The sequence below is a fragment of the Carassius carassius genome, chromosome 7 (assembly GCF_963082965.1).
Source record: "Carassius carassius chromosome 7, fCarCar2.1, whole genome shotgun sequence".
Classification (NCBI taxonomy): domain Eukaryota; kingdom Metazoa; phylum Chordata; class Actinopteri; order Cypriniformes; family Cyprinidae; genus Carassius; species Carassius carassius.
The window spans coordinates 34240786-34250363 of record NC_081761.1 but is presented as its reverse complement, the minus strand read 5'-3'; the positions used below and the strand labels follow the sequence as shown (position 1 = coordinate 34250363).

The 9578-nt window shown below is 34.1% G+C and overlaps 1 long non-coding RNA gene across 1 annotated transcript; it reads right to left on the bottom strand.

Annotated features, from left to right (window-relative positions):
• Positions 1-1780: 1780 nt before the first annotated feature.
• LOC132143193 (uncharacterized) lies at positions 1781-5999 on the bottom strand. The gene is made up of 3 exons (XR_009434216.1): positions 5891-5999; positions 2935-3005; positions 1781-2412 (listed from the first exon to the last, which is right to left on the bottom strand). It is a non-coding gene; the product is annotated as an uncharacterized LOC132143193 (long non-coding RNA).
• Between the last annotated feature and the right edge of the window lie 3579 nt (positions 6000-9578).

The following is a 9578-nucleotide window of genomic DNA, read 5'->3' as shown; positions in this document are numbered from 1 at the left end:
TTTGTAATTTTAACAAGTGCAGTTTCTGTGCTATGGTGGGGCCTGAAACCTGACTGAAATTCTTCATACAGATCATTTTTTTGCAGGAAGGTGCTCAATTGAGCAGACACAACTTTTCTGAAATTTTAGACATAAATGGAAGATTTGAAATAGGCCTATAATTTGCCAGTACACTAGGATCTAGTTTTGGTTTCTTAATAAGAGGCTTGATAACCGCCAGCTTGAATGGTTTTGGGACGTGACCTAAAGATAACGACGAGTTAATAATATTGAGAAGCGGTTCTTCGTCTACAGGTAACAACTCTTTCAGTAATTTAGAGGGTACAGGATCTAATAAACATGTTGTTGGTTTAGATACAGTGATAAGTTTATTTAGCTCTTCCTGTCCTATATTTGTAAAGCACTGCAGTTTATCTTTGGGTGCGATGGATGAAACTGAAGTGTTAGACGCTGTTGAATCTACATTCGCTATTGTATTTCTGATGTTATCTATTTTATCAGTGAAGAAATTCATAAAGTCATTACTATTTAACTTTGGTGAAATATTTGAATCAGGGGGCGTCTGGTTATTTGTTAATTTAGCCACTGTGCTAAATAAAAACCTTGGATTGTTTTGGTTATTTTCAATAAGTTTGTGGATATGCTCTGCCCTAGCAGTTTTTAGAGCCTGTCTATAGCTGGACATACTGTTTTTCCATGCAATTTCTAAAAACTTCCAAGTTAGTTTTTCTCCATTTGCATTCAAGACTATGAGTTACTTTGTTAAGACAGTGAGTATTACTGTTATACCATGGCACAGTACGTTTTTCTCTAACCTTTTTCAATTTGATGGGGGCAACAGCTTCTAATGTATTAGAGAAAATAGTGCCCATGTTGTCAGTCATTTCGTCTAATTCATGTGTATTTTTGGGTACAAATAGCAGTTGAGATAGATCAGGCAGGTTATTTGCGAATCTGTCTTTGGTGGCTGGAACAATAGTTCTGCCTAGACGGTAACGCTGAGACATATATCTAATATCAGTGATATGCAGCATGCACGATACAAGGAAATGGTCTGTAATATCATCACATTGAGGTACGATATATTCAGCAGTAAGATCGATTCCATGCGATATAATTAAATCTAGTGTATGATTAAAACGATGAGTGGGCCTGGTGACATTTTGCTTGACTCCAAAAGAGTTTATTAGGTCAGTAAACGCAAGTCCTAATGCATCATTTGGATTATCAACGTGCATAGTACATCAAAACTATTATTTGTGATCATTTCATTTACAATAACTGCTTTGGGTGTGAGTGATCGAATATTTATGAGCCCAAACTTTAAAGATTGTTTTTGTTCATTTACTTTACATGTTTCTGGTTTAATCACGATAAGATTTTTTCTAGATCCTACATTAAATTTATATTTTGACCTCACTATTCGGGGAACAGACAGAGTCTTAATACATTTTTCAGCACAAGTACGTACTTTTATCATTTAAGCGGGTGGAACAAAAGTCATCATAATAGTTATTTGAGATAAAGGACACCGTCAACAGTATTGGCGGCAAAATAGACTATGTTTGACAGGTGCAATATGCCAGTGTGTCACTGGCCTAAGGTTTTCAAAAGGCATCACGCGAGTGTGAACATCACTACAACTAGGAAAAAAACAACCCTAATATACACACACACACACACACATACATAAAAGCATGATAGTCCACCCTTAATCTTCAGTGTGACATAAGCAGATTGCAAAAAAGTTGCACGAATGAGGTTGTATGATATGCTAAAATGTAAACAAATTTACACATGCAAATGTGTTATTTTATGCTCCTATATTTCAATTTGCTTGGGTCTGATTGACTTTTTGCTCTTGTAAGATTGTTATCTGGATTTAATTCAAACTAAACACATTCATATCCTTCAACAGTCAAGCATTTTATGTTAGAAAAATTACACTTGGCACAAAATATTCTGTTTCAACTCATCTAATTAGCCTGTCATAAGTTTGATTGCTTCGTTTTTAATTGGTACTTGCCATTGCTTAAATCAAAATCAAGACTCATCCACTCAAAACAGCATTCCAACTGATTAATTCATGTTTCAACACAGCCTGTGACTTTATATCTGTACGCTTAACGAATCGCACTCAGTCAAGCACAAATAACTCCTTGTTCCTCATGGTGTAGGGTGACAGAGCTCTGGTGCTGGTTCAGCACAGCATCACCTGACAGCCGCCCATGACCTCTGCCTGCCCTTCCACACAGCCTCTCATCCCCAGATCACACAGACAGTGGGAGAAATTAAAAAGTGCTTCATCCATCCGTGAAAAAGCCTCAGGTTTTGATGTGTCATATGCCTACAGTTCCCATGAGCCCCGGTGGTGTGCTTTCTGCTTCAGGGAGGTCTGGATGCCTACAGGAGCTGCAGGAAAATGAATTTTCATGAGCAAGGTCAGGAAGAGGGATGAACAGAATGAGGAGGAAAAGGATGATATATACATATATCTATGTACAAAAAAACACGCTATTTCCATATATGTGTGTGTGTGTGTGTGTGTATACAACGTATGTATGTATGTATACATAAACACACACACACACATACTTACATACATAAACATTTGTATAAAATTATAATCATGATAATAATGATAATAGGTGTGTACTCTAAAAGCTAAATGTTTTTTTTTGTTATTACAATAAAAGAATCAGTTGGGGAATCAATGGGGCCAAATGTCTTAATTTCAGTGTGCTTTTAACCATTGTTTTAGCTTTTTAGAATGTACTTTCACAAAATTACTTTAATTTACAAAAATGTTTGTAAATCAATACTTTCCCTCTTAGTTTTAATCAATAATCTCTGAGGAGAGAGTTCAGAGAAGAACTTTGTATGCAAAGCATGGTGCAACCTTTTTTCTAGACCTGCCAGGCATTAAACTGTCACCTGATATTAGGGATGTTGATGGGGATTTGGCAGAATGTTGGAAAGCAGTTAACAAGCAGCACCACACAGAACTTTAAAACAAAGGACAGGCGATGTGAGAGCACAACAAATCCAAGCGCTCTCAGCTAACTACAGCGCTGACACAGTGTAATCAGCAATGGCCAAACCGGGTTCTGCATGCATTAGCTTAAGCACAGTGCACCATTTCTACTTCAATACACAACGTGAACAGAGCTTTGCTAAACGTGTCCTGTAAACATGCTGAAGGGATACCAAAGGTCAGCTGTGACCTTAATCCTGAAGATTTCGTGGACATCCTCCTGGGCTTGGACTATTCACTGAACACAAAATGTGAAGTCAGATGTTTGAATATGGCAGGTAGTGTCCCCGATAACCTCAGCAGTAGGTGCACATGAGGTTATATTAGTGCACAAGCTAACAGAGTAACTCACGTGCTTGCAGCTCAGTCCATGCTCTCAATGCTGCTTCAGCTCTTGGCCACACAGTTCATTTGGCTTTGCTCCTGCTTCTGTTAATTGCTCCCTCAGATAGACATTTTAAATAATACATTATGGGAACCTGAGAGGGACAGCACACAGAGAACACCTCAGATAGAAAGATTAATGAAGGGATGGATGAAAAATGACACAAAACATGTCAGTAATATTAGAGGATGTGAGATTGGTTGTGTTCTTCTGGAGATTGGTTGTGTTCATTGCAGCAGGAATGTAATGTGGCTGAGTTTGTCAGCATCTCCACTGCATTATTCAAAACACAGCACACAGATCTGCTCAGAATTCAGCGCACCTCTACTGGCAAATGCCCTGCAAAGGCTAACCATAATAGCTTCCACTGCATTTGGACGAGCCGTGATTAATCATATTTGGATGGGGACATTTGTAGCAGACAAAAAAAGAGTGATCCACCTTTAACACTTTTCATTAAGGTGTTGCCAGAAAGATTTTTCTGTCTGTCAGAGTTTAGGACAGAGAGTATTTCTCATTTACGCTGCTAAGATTTGCGTTACATGACCTGTTTGAGAAAGCACAGGAATCTACACTAGAGAGAACTCATTATTTCATGAAATGATATCTTTAGAGGAGCTAAAAAGGCTTACACTTTAGCCAACGGAGAAAGGAAAAAAAAAATCAAGTTATGAAATCATTGAAATAGTTTGCTTCAGAGAACTTGCTCAACTCTTTAAAGCTGAAGTGTGCAGTTTTAAGTCATCAATAGATCAGCAGAAATACAAATTGCTGCAAGCAACAATTATAGCCCCTACATTTTTCATTCATTCCCAAAATAACTATGTTTTAACTGATAAATACCAAACAAGTCATGCAACTCATGCCAAATAATTTACAGTGCAAGTACTTGTGTCACCATTATAGCGCCACCCTTTGGACAAACATCAACTTCAAGTTGGTGTTTTACATGCCTATACCTAATTCATTGATCTCATGTTGAGCCAAAGGGCAAAGATTATTTAGATAATTGTTCAAAACAGGACTCTTTGTCTTTCTGTTTAGTGTGTGTGTGTGTGTGTGTGTGTGTGTGGTAAATCAAATCAGTTCAGCAACAGCTCTGTTTATGTAGAGGTGGATGGTGTTAACATTCAGAAACTCTGGATCTTTCACCATAAGCACTGTACACATGCACGTCCTCACATACAGTCTCTCTTCCCCATTAGCTCTTCTAGGTAAATGATTTAACATGAACCCATGTTCAAAGCCGAGAGAAATCCATTAAACCCGCGTGAATCAATCCCGTCGATTTTGGTGATAAAGACTGCATGTAGGTGTGAAAGCAAGGAGGTCATGAAGGGCCGGAAAAGTTTTTCCGTTGCTGATGAAAAATGCATGAGACCTAGTCCAAAGGAGCTGTGATTGGTTTATTTATTGGTTGTTGGATTTTTTTTTTTTTTTTATGGCTGACAGAATAATGGAGCAGTTCTAAAAATTAAAAGAGAGAATACAATTTTGCTCAAATATTACTCATAATAAACATTGTCTACTGCCAGTGTGTGTGTGTAAATATTCTATAATTGTAATATTGAAATGTCATTATAAATTACTATTATTATTATCATAATATTCACATTTATTATTTTGAATATTACTACTATCTAAAACTGAATACTACTGTTATAAAAATATTATTATCAATATGATATGTATTATACCATATCAAAACATTAATATATTTTATTATTATTATTATACAATATGATAATCAATATGATTAGTATTATTTTCATTATATTTACGAGATATTAAGCCAAATTATATTTGATATTATACAAAACATACAAATAAAAACATTATTTACCGCCTAAGTTGCATACACACACAAACCCATTTGAGAGTTGTTTTGGTACACTGAGCTGTTTGCTCACAATGGGAATTGGACAAGAAACACTTGAAAACATAGTATTTCACGGGAAAAAGTAAATAATGGATCAGAAGAACATGAAAAAGGGCCCACACCCATTATTCAAGCAAACACTTTCCACAACTCAGCAAATCGGATGGAAAAAAAACATGTTTTGGAGGTTGTAGCGGAAAAGAAACACAATTAGAAGAGACAGAAAAGCGGGGAAGATGGGAAGGAGGCTTTCGACTGACACTGATGAAGAGCTTGATGTGGGTTTGATTACTGTGGTTTTGGGCAGGCCGTGAGGAATGGGCCACAGCACAGTCTTTCTGCTGAGACGCTTACCTTATGGAGAGCCATTTAATCATTTCAGCTTCACATCCCTCTTCTATTGCCTCGCTCACTTTGATTAATGACTCATGTTACATCCAATTCAGCTTTACTGACATGACTGCACCGCTGTGAGTGCTGCTGCTCATTTGGGATGATAACACTCACACACATAAACACACACTTCCTGCAGTAGTGCTTATAAGTGACACTGCAAACCTGCCAAACCTTATTGATTAGAGCCGTTCCTTACCTGCCAACATCACCAAACCTCACGCTTTAACATATACACTACCCTTCAAAAGACTGAGACTGGGCCAGGTTTTTAAAAAGTCTCTTCTGCTCACCAAGGCTGCATTTATTTGATCAGAAATACGGTGAAAACAGTAATATTGTGAAATATCACTGCAAATGAAAATGTTTTCTATTTGAATATATTTTAAAATATTATATATTTCTCTGATCAAAGCTGAATTTTCATCATTTCCTGTCCTTCAGAAATCATTCTAATATACTGATTTACTGCTCAAGAATAATTTCTGATTATCAATGTTGAAAGCAGTTGTGGTGCTTCGAATTTAAAAATAAAATCAAAATACATTTTATTCAGGATTCTGTGATTAAGTTCAAAAGAACACTTTTGATCAGTTAAATGCATCCTTGCTAAATAGAAGTAAAACATTATTTTCAAACATTGTGTAGCGGAGTTACAAAAATGTAGTGTGCTTCACCCCCCCCCAAAAATCAACTCACCATCAGGTTGCTCCTTATATGAATGATGTTTATTTCTGTGAAAAACAAAAAAGGTCAAGAAAGAATTTTCAGAAATAAACTGTTAATATACATAACTGTCAAGATACACACAAAATATCAACAAACTATTTAAAAAAATAATAATATTTGCAAAATATTATTTTAAATAGTATAAATATTTTTTTTATTAAAATGAATGAGTGATTGAATTAATAAATTATGATTGATGATTAAATGATTGATGACCGACAATTAAATGAAAAGATAAATCAATGGATGAATAAACAAATGATTGATTAAATTAATGAATGAATAACGGAATGAATTAATCATTAAACAAACAAATGAATGAATGAATAAAATTAATGATTAAACAACAATGATTAAATGAACGAATTAATTAATGATTAAAACAAATGAATGATTGAATGAATGACTGAACAAATGAATGAATGAATACTTGAGTGAATGACTGAATGGTTGAATGAATGAATTAATAAATGAATCAAACTAATCAATGATTAAATGAATGAATGAATGAATGAATCAAACTAACCAATGATTAAATGAATGAATGAATGAATGAATCAAACTAACCAATGATTAAATGAATGAATGAATGAATGAATGAATCAAACTAATCAATGATTAAATGAATGAATGAATGAATGAATCAAACTAACCAATGATTAAATGAATGAATGAATGAATGAATCGAACTAACCAATGATTAAATGAATGAATGAATGAATCAAACTAACCAATGATTAAATGAATGAATGAATGAATGAATCAATCAATCAATCAATCAATCAATCAATCAATCAATCAATCAATCAATCAATCAAACTAATCAATGATTAAATGAATGAATGAATCAAACTAACCAATGATTAAATGAATGAATGAATGAATGAATCAAACTAACCAATTATTAAATGAATGAATGAATGAATGAATCAAACTAACCAATGATTAAATGAATGAATGAATGAATGAATGAATGAATGAATCAAACTAACCAATGATTAAATGAAGGAATGAATGAATGAATCAAACTAACCAATGATTAAATGAATGAATGAATGACTCAAACTAACCAATGATTAAATGAATGAATGAATGAATGAATCAAACTAACCAATGATTAAATGAATGAATGAATGAATCAATCAAACTAATCAATGATTAAATTAATGAATGAATGAATCAAACTAACCAATGATTAAATGAATGAATGAATGAATGAATGAATCAAACTAACCAATGATTAAATGAATGAATGAATGAATCAAACTAACCAATGATTAAATGAATGAATGAATGAATCAATCAATCAAACTAATCAATGATTAAATGAATGAATGAATGAATCAAACTAACCAATGATTAAATGAATGAATGAATGAATGAATCAAACTAACCAATGATTAAATGAATGAATGAATCAAACTAACCAATGATTAAATGAATGAATGAATGAATGAATGAAATGTCTTCCATTTCTTGATGTGAATTAATCTAACTGCAGTACTTTGTTTAAGGTGGCATTAATTGTACAATGTGCTCAAATATGCACAGTACATACACACACACACACACACACACACATACACAAACCCCAAAGCCACAAGGGATGAGCGAATCATTCCAAAGCTGGATCAGAAATAATTTCCACTCTAGTCTCTTAGTTCCCCTCAGACGTCCAGTAATTGATTTTTTTAAACCTCTTTTGTTGTCACTCCAAACCCAGCCAGCGCTCTCTCAGCTTTTCCACTTCTATGTCTCTCTAAGCAGTTTTTTGGTCCCCTGAAGGCCACAAGTCTCACCCCACCAGACCTAAGAGCACAAAAACTTCTTCTTTAAACGAGAAGCCCATCAAAATGACAACACATATACAGAAACACATCTGTGAAGCCAAAGGTTTTCAAAACGTCAACTTTTTCTCACTTATGAATAAACTGATCTTTGGTTCATGTCAATCATGTTCCAAATAAAGTGAAAAAATTATCAAATGGAAGCCGTGCTCTTAAAGTATTTCATTTAATGCATTATCTCCATATTGCATTTGATATAAACATTCCCTCATTCAGTTTCCCACAAAAATGACGATTGTTATGCATATGGCAAAATTCCTCTTATACAGTACATGCATACATCTCTGTAGGGTTTCTTTGTTCTTTTCACGTTTTCTTATGATTCGTACTCACAGACTCCACATATTTCAAAGGACGTCTCTTCCGTTATTCAAGGTATCTCTCAATCTGACGGAAGGTGCAGCGGTAAATAGGAAATCCTCATCATTGTGTTTTTTGTCTGCAGAACATCAAAGAGCAGAAAAATGGAGTCGTGAATGGTAATACAATTGAAGATGGATCTTCCAGATAAAACAGCAGAAGGGCTCGCTCATCTTCACTGTGGAATACACTTGATGCAGTTCATAATGAATTCAATTATGCCAAACCTGTTTGAAATATCGCTCTCAGAATCAAGGGCCTGTGATGCGACAGATCAAGCCATTCACGAATAGCACCAAACTATTTCAGCTGGCAAATAAAACCCCTCTGTGTCCGAGAAAATCAATGCAATCTGCTGTTGAAATGGTCCGGACAGAGTTGACAAATGAAAGATTTATAATAACAAATTGATTGGGACACAAACTGATCTCATTAGTATTCATAGTATTTATGTTAAGTGGTTCTATCAAACACACAGCGTGAACAACTTCAGACATCCAGACTGTAGGATTTTGTGAACAATTTGCAATAAAGTTTAATGCATTCATGTAAATCGTATATTATATGATAAACAGCAGTTAACACTTTCAAATCCATCTTTGTTAATGTTCATTTCTATATGTAGCACTAATGCATGTTTAACACTACATTAATATATTATGGACAAAATAACGATATTTGTAAAGATTATTAACATAAACTTAGATTAATAAACACTGTAAACTGGTTTTTCGTTGTTAGTTCATGATACATAATGTATAATATTCTTATATTACATATATACACCATTTTATACTAGTATTAATGCATAATACTTGAGTTTAAACACATTATCATTTACTTAATACTTTGTTTAGGTTCAAAAAAATGTTTTGTCAATAACAATATTATTATAATTAATTAAATTAATAAAGAAACATATTTACTAAAAACATTACTAAAAGAACAATA